General features: G+C 30.9%; 1 long non-coding RNA gene across 1 annotated transcript; it reads right to left on the bottom strand.

Moving 5' to 3' along the window:
- Positions 1 to 7,324: 7,324 nt before the first annotated feature.
- LOC146912040 (uncharacterized) lies at positions 7,325 to 8,111 on the bottom strand. Its single transcript, XR_015014639.1, has 2 exons — positions 7,790 to 8,111; positions 7,325 to 7,662 (listed from the first exon to the last, which is right to left on the bottom strand). It is a non-coding gene; the product is annotated as an uncharacterized LOC146912040 (long non-coding RNA).

Genomic DNA, 8,111 nt, shown 5'->3' with positions numbered 1-8,111 from the left:
ACCTTTATCATTTAAAATTACTTTACATTTGGTCTTTAGTGGGATGTTACAATGGAAAAATGCAGATGTGTTATGTTAGTTGACAAAGCACATGCTTATTAGACATTTGAAAATGACGTGACGCTTTGTTAATTAAGTCTAATTTTTTGGTAAAATAATTACCCAAAAATCTTCAACCCCTTCAACAAACCCATATAATTACCGGCAACTCAGTTTATTCCCAATAATTTTTCGGATAAAGCATGCTACATATATTTTTACCCTAATCATTTTTATCATGTTCAAATTCTTTTTTCGTATTCTATTTTTTCTTTTTAATTTCCTTTCTCTATTATCATGAAATAAATAAACATAAATTTGCCTCCATGAAATCACTATCAAACTACCTTTTTGAACATGATGTGCCTACGATTGACCTTATTTGATTATGTCACATATTTACAGATGTGGATAGTCATACACTTGATTAACATATGTTAATGTATCAAGTGTGAGTTGATGTTCTACATTGGATAAAATAGTAGATTTTGAACAACATATAAGTGAGATGACACATATACTTAATGACTTAAGATTTTTTGTGAAGATGTGGTGTGGCAATCTCACTTATATGGTTGCTTTTGACCTAATATGGTGATCTAACTTAATGTAGGCTCATCTGAAATTCTGAACATTATCCCAAAATTATGATAAACTACTTTGTTAGGTATTGGATGACATTTGTTAATTTTTTATCTTAAATTTTAGCTATTGGCTGTTATTCACTTTCATGCTATATCTTTTATTTAACGTCTATTATTTCAAATTCATTCACTTTTGATCTTTGGTTGGATTTGACAATGAAAAATTGCATGTGTTCTGCTAATTTGACAAAATAAAGGGTTGTTGTATTTATTATTAAAACAATGTGACTTTTTTTATTTAGTTTAATTTTTTGGTAAAACATATACTAAAAAATTTCGAACTCCTTCAACAAACTCGTAAATCACCAGGAATTCACTCTATTCTATATACTCTCATAGACAAAGCACAATCATTTCTTTTTTTCTTATCATCTCTCTCATGTTTGAATTGCTTTTTTGTCTTCTATCTTTTTCTAATTTACTTTCTCTCTTCTCATGAATGAAAAGAATAAAAACATTCATCCATTAAATCACCACCAACCCACTTTTATAGCATGTTATGTTTTCTCTAATCTTATTTGGTTATGTTACCAGATTACAAATGTACAAAGTCTCACACGTAAAGGAGATATGTTAATAACTTAATATGTGATATATGAGTTAAAACTTCATATTGGATGCAAGAGTATGTGGTGAGAAACATGTAAATGAGATTGTTATACCCTAATTTTGGACCTAAAAATACTAACTCAATTCTTCTTTTCTTGTATTTCAAGTCATTTGATATGTCTCTGATCAATTACATCTTTCTTTGCATTTTATTTCAATATTATTTGCAAAATTCACATAGAAGGGTATTTTAGTCATTTCCTATGTTAAAATTTCTTTCAGTCTTTTAAAAATTTGTTTGAGTCCTTTCAAATAGTTTGAATAAGTCCTCATTTCAATTCTATGTCAAAATCCATTTCAAAAATTGCACTTGAAGTCATTTTGAGTCAGTTTAGCCCCTAGGGGCATTTTAGTCTTTTCAAGTGTTAAAGCTCTGTCTAATCTCTTAAAATTGTCTCTGAGTCTTTTAAATTTTGCTTGTATAAGTTCTTGCTTAATTTCCTGTTGAAAATCCATTTTAAAATTTGCATCTGAGTCATTTTTAGTCGTTTTAGCCCCAGGGGCATTTTGGTCATTTCACACGAAATTTCGGCAGAGAGAGGTTACTTTAAAGTACCTCATTTAAGTAATTGGTTCGTTTTAGTCCGTTTTGTCATTTTTTAATCGTTTCACTTTACGTTATTTCCAAATTACGTTTTTTACCAATTTTATTATTAATTACTTTTTAGTCCTTTGTGTCATTTTGCATTTTAGTCCCCAATTTTTAATAATTATAAATAGGTCCAAAAGTTTGTTATGAGTCCAGCACACGTGTCATTATCTTACTGGTCCAGGTTGCACATGTGTCAGCTATAAATAAGCCAACTCATCAGTCAAAGTCACATTCAGTAATCATTACAGTACACATCATCAAAACAGAATTTTCCTTCTCTCTCCACCAAAAAACGGATCAAAGAAGCCAAAAACTCAAGAACAATATGAATGTTGCATGAATCTCCATGAACATTCATACGAATTCTTCAAGTTCCAGAGGCTAATTCGCTCCAGATCAACAAAATTCCACCTCAAATCATCACAAATTGTTTCCTTCAAAATCAAAATTCACCAAGAAGCGAATTCCTCAAACCCTAACATTCAAGATCCAGGCTCGTAACAACATCACAGCATGAGTACGAGCGCAGATTCACACAACAACACAAACATCAAACTGAAAATGGATTGAAGAACACAAAGAAGCCAGTAGCATAAAAAGAAAGAACACGAAGGTCAGAAAGTACGAACGAAGGGAAATTTTGATTCATGCTTCACAAAGATTCGAAGAATCTCTGAAGCTTCTTTGTAATTCATCCCAAATCTCCAAATCGAACTCACGGGTAAGCTCGTTCCCCTTGTTCTTTGTTCAAATACAAATTTTGGTCCGATTATGTCCTCGTAGATCTAGGGTTATTAAGCCTTAATATGCAAAAATCAAGGCCAGAAGTAGAATGAGGAGGATGAGACGAACATTTTGATGTAAAAAGATTTTTGAAACACAAAAAAAATGCTCCGGCACGGTGGCGCCGCCGGCGAACCACCGCACCGGAGCAAATTCTGTTCGTCTTCTCCGATCACCTATTCTCAGAGCCTCTCTCTCTAGAAACGACTTAGAGAGAGAAAGAAGTGTGAATTGTGAGGCTGTGTGTAGTTGCCATGCTTTTATACCCTCTGTTCCCCCACGTGCGCGCGTACTGTGAGCTTATGGTGTTCCTGGTGTTCTAGATCGTTGGATCTGATCCTGCATGACGTGTATGCATAGGATCATCTGTTTCTGTGCGCTCTAGTCCCATTATGGTGTGCCACGCGCCCTCAACCCTTGGATCTAGGGTTTGAGGTGGAGTTGGGTTGATCTGATGGCTGTAAGGCAATTGGATCACCCAGATTCAACTCAAACCTTTGGGCTTGGGTCTGTGTTTGCTGAATTTCGTTTTCTTGCTAATTTATTGCTATTTTACACACTGCTTTCACTTTTTACACCTTTGCATGCTTCAAAACTTTGTCAAAAAATTCTAAAAAAATTGCTATTAATTTTCTTGTATTTTTTTGATCAATCTTGGCATATTGCATGTAAATTTTGATCAGAGAAATTTTAGAAAATTATTTTGCATTGCTCACTTGTTTTCTTCTAATTTTTGTTGGAAAAATCTTGTTAAAAAACTTGCAAAATTTGGTGAGTCCTCATAGTATTTTTGTTAAATGATTTAGGATTGTTTCTTGCTAAATTTTGCATGCTGAAAATTGATGGGAAAATACATGGGAAATTGTGTGTTTGTGTTGTTTTTTTATCATATTTTGTTAAACTTTTTTGCACATTTTAATTCCAAGATTTTGGCCCATGATAATTGGTGCTTAAAGAGTAATTTTGAGGCATTGTTTGTTGTTGATCTGGAATATTTGGTGCTGTTTGTGATGTGTGATATTACTATCTTGTGTTGTGAATTGTTTGAATATTACTATGTGCAAAATTAGTGCAAAATAGGTCTAAAGTATGCCAAAACTTTGGAAGCTTGATGTGGCCTTACAATTTTCATGTCATGTGCTGAAATAAAAACTCTTTGGAAATTTGCAAAGGATATGAAAATTGTAGGTCATGATCTTGCTTTCATATCATGGTAAATTTTAGGCATGTCTTTGCCACTTTTTAGTGCTAATTCTCATTGGTTCGCTTAATATTTTCTTGCCTATTTCTTCTATCATTTTGTGTCTTATATTACTAACAATTTTGTTCATCATTTCATAAGCATTCCCATCTCATCCCATGTTCATCTCTATTTTTCTTGCAATTTAATTTGTACCAAGGCTTAGAATGTAAAGACTTAGGAATTTTGTAATATTTTACTTTATGCCTTTAAATTTCTTGCAAGACCATAGAATGTATCTAGGCCAATGATGTAATAAGGACTATGGACTCTAATGATGTACACCGACACAAGCACCGACACATGCACACACATCACTTTAGGTATATGGCTAGGATATGCATGTTTAGACGTATGTTTAGGATTGTATGTTTAGATGAATGCTTAGGATTTACGCTTAGAAAAATCAATTTTCCAAAAAACTTGAACAACATCACTCAAATATTTTTCTTAATAAACCTTGGGGTCCAAACCCCATTGATTTTCCCCTTTATTTTCTTAATCAAAATTTCAATGAATCTTAATCATACTTGACCTTTCTTTTGCAAAATAACTAATCAAACCCCACTTTTTTTCTTAAACCCCATGCCTTTAAGGCCTCTCAATCTCCATTCTTCAAACTCCAATTTTCAAACTTAAAATCAACCAACAAAAACAAAAACATTTTTTGGAAGAGAACTACGGTGGATTTGATCCCTTAAACGGGTACGTAGGCAAGGACAAAATTCCTTCAATTCAAATAAAACAAAAATTCAAACACATTCTCCTCCCTCTAATTCTTCACTTAGAAACTCTTAGGTCTAAATAAACACTTTCAAATAGCATTTAAAAATAAAGCGCGCGCGTAGAAAATGGAGACGGTTCCTATAGGGTACTATAGTCGTTATGGGTGCCTAACACCTTCCCGTAGCGAAAACAACTCCCGGACCTCGATTCTCAAGGGTTTTGCTTACTTTTTCCCTTCCCAAGAAAAAATAAGATATCACCGGTTAAAAAGGTTCAAACGTAATCAATGTTTGACACCCGAAAACCAAGATAAAACAGAGATGACTTATATACCTAGTGCGTTAAAGATTAGGACGGAGATGTGGTGCCAATTTCATCTTTGTGGTTACTCTTAGCCTAATGTGATTATCCATGAGAAGACTTTTGGTATTTGGCTATTTGCTGGAAAGTAACCATGGAAAAATATTGATGTGTTACTTGAGCTGATAAATTACATATTTATTTAACATTTTAAATGATGTGATATTTTTTTAATTAAGTAAAAAAGAAATGGTAAAAAGAAACGTCATATTAAACATTCCCTTAATTAAGAGGTGTGATCGTAAAAAGAAGTGGTATACTTATTCAGTCATTTAAATTGAAAATAAATCATATTTACATCAAACTGAAGAAAATATCTATATTTACGATGATGTGTATTATTTATTTTTTTATGAACGATGATGTATATATACTTGTTAGTAAGCATTCCATTAAAATTCACCAAAAGAAAAATATGCTTGTTGGTGGACATATTCAAAACTACCAAATACATTTGAAAAAAAAATAAAAGAATATATTTTGCATTGCGGATGTTTTTCTCACAAAGAAAGACATTTATTTAACAAATTAGTAAACACCCACAATTAACATATACATTAAAATATATTAATTTTCAACTTTTATTCTGATGATATAATTCAATGCAAGGTTTTTCCTAAATAATTCCTTTCCATTTGGAAAATACGTACATTTGATTTTATCAATGTCTATGATTGACAAAAAAACCGTGAAGACCAAATGTTGATTGCAATTAAATTGAAGAAATCAAATAAGAAAAAGGGGACAATAACCTTTACCGGTTTTCATGGAAAATAATTTCATTTCTTTTGCATAATGAGGAATGCTAGTAACACACATTTTAATATACATTTTTTTAACACACTCTTTTGATTGGTTAAAACTCACTTGAGTTCCACCAAATTTATATGGGTCTCACATGATTTGGTGGAACATGTGCGAATTGCAAACAATAAAAAAGGTATGTTGAAAAGTGTGTGTTGCTATCATTTCTATTTTTATAATACTACCTTTATAGAGGTTTTGAAAGCTCGTTTCATTCATTTTTATAGATAGTATACGATTTTTTTCTTAAATGTCTAGGCCATTCATATTCTATACTACTTTTTTGGGTTCAAACATGCATATTCATTCGTTAGCAGTAACAAAAAACAAAATAAAAATTTCATTAGCAAAAAAAAAAAAAAACATGCATATTCATTCAATAATAATAAATGGTTTTAGCAAAGAGCATATACATTAATATACACGGTTTTGATTATATATATATTTTTTTTTTTTTGCATTTACTATTATTTTGTTGCATACATTGATACAGCCATGCTATTTTTCCCGAGGGGTTTTATCCCGAGCACATCCCGATAGATGAATTAACCAATATAATTGCTTCATGGCCACAAAACAAGGGGGGGCATGGGTGTAATTTAAGGCAGAAATTGACTGATTTTGCTGAAATAAGCGCTCGGGAAATTGTCCCGAGGTTCCAATTCGGGAAAACAAGCATTTTTCACATTGATATACCATAAAAAAAACTTGTAATATTCGGAAAAAAAAGAAAAGAATATTGTAGATAAATGCTAATTTTTTTTTACATCTTGTTCATTTTTAAAGTGTTTGAATCTGTTTGGCTTGGAAATTATCATTGACATATGTTAACATTTGAATGACATATAATATAAGTGATGACACATATAAAGTACACCCTCCGGTCACTAATATAAGCAAAGGTTTAATTTTTAGATTAATTCATTAAATGACGTATGTAGTCTATAATAAAGACTACATACGTCATTTAATGAATGAATCTAAAAATCAAACTTTTGCTTATATTAGTGACCGGAGGGTGTACAAATGTCTTTTTCAATTATTCATAACACATTCATAATAATATCCTTCATTTATTTGGTCAAACAAATAGCTTCCATATTTATCTTGCATGATTGATGCATTTATGTGTATCATTAATCATTTAGTAACAAAAGACATTTATCTTGCATGATTGATACTTTTATGTGTATCATTTATCTTGTTATTCATAGACTTGTTTAAAAATATAGTGGAAAAAATCTAATATGTTTTTTTGTTGTTGGGGTTAACCCTCCGGTCCCAGAGGAAAAGGACCCGGGTAATTCGAGCAAAAAGAAAATTAAAGTCTTAACAAAAATTATTTTTCTTAAATAATTCATCCTTTAGTAGAACTCATTAACCACTTTGAGTCCAATTAATTGTTTCAAATTTATAATTGTTTAAAACAATATTGGAGTTTTCTAAAAATGGTTGCTTTTTTGTACTTGTGTAAATAACAAATGATCAAGTTTATCAAAGCCTCATTCTTTAAAAAAAAAAAAAAAGTTTATCAAAGCCTCCAAATAGATTGTACTACCTCTTTAAGATCGAAAATAATGTTGTGATGAAAAAACTAATCCGAACAAAATAAAAGTATTATACATATAAATGACATAATAAGAAACACCAAATCAATATCTGAACTGAAATATCTGAAGGTACACTATTCACTCCGCATAATTTCATTTTTGTGTTAAACTAAAAATTTTGTTTGTAGTCATGTTTCGTTGTTTGATAAGATCCAAGATTTGTAGCGCAATATCAAAGTAGACCTTTCCTTCCTTCAAATCCTTCTCAAATTTATAGATCATATTTCTTCATACAATAGCATGAATTTTGTTACCCTGAAAATGCAAATAGTTAATTAGAAGAAGAGAAAAAAAAAAAAGGAACTGGATAAAAAAAATGAAGGAAAACTAAATACAGAATTTTCACACCAACATGTTATAACAAAAAGCACATAAATACAACCAGAATGAAAAACAATCATAAAAAGTATACTCGAAACCTAAATTATGGACACAAAATGTCTTTTATTTTATGAGAGGAAGATGGTAGATGAAGATAATGAAAAACAAATTGTCTATATATAGGAAAAAAATCATGTCAAGATCAATTTTGATTGGCTCATAAAATATAAATGAGTCATGATCTATTTTGATTGGTTAAGAAAAAAAATTATGAGTCATGATCCATTCTAATTGGTTGATAAAAATATTAAATGCAATGGATACATAATACACAATTAAGTCAACTTTCTTGATCAAAGGTCTAATGCATTGCAAAAAATTTG

This window comes from Medicago sativa, chromosome 6, assembly GCF_051527215.1.
Source record: "Medicago sativa cultivar Bolivia chromosome 6, Bolivia_mono, whole genome shotgun sequence".
In the NCBI taxonomy this organism is placed as follows: domain Eukaryota; kingdom Viridiplantae; phylum Streptophyta; class Magnoliopsida; order Fabales; family Fabaceae; genus Medicago; species Medicago sativa.
This window is presented reverse-complemented; position numbering and strand designations above follow the sequence as displayed.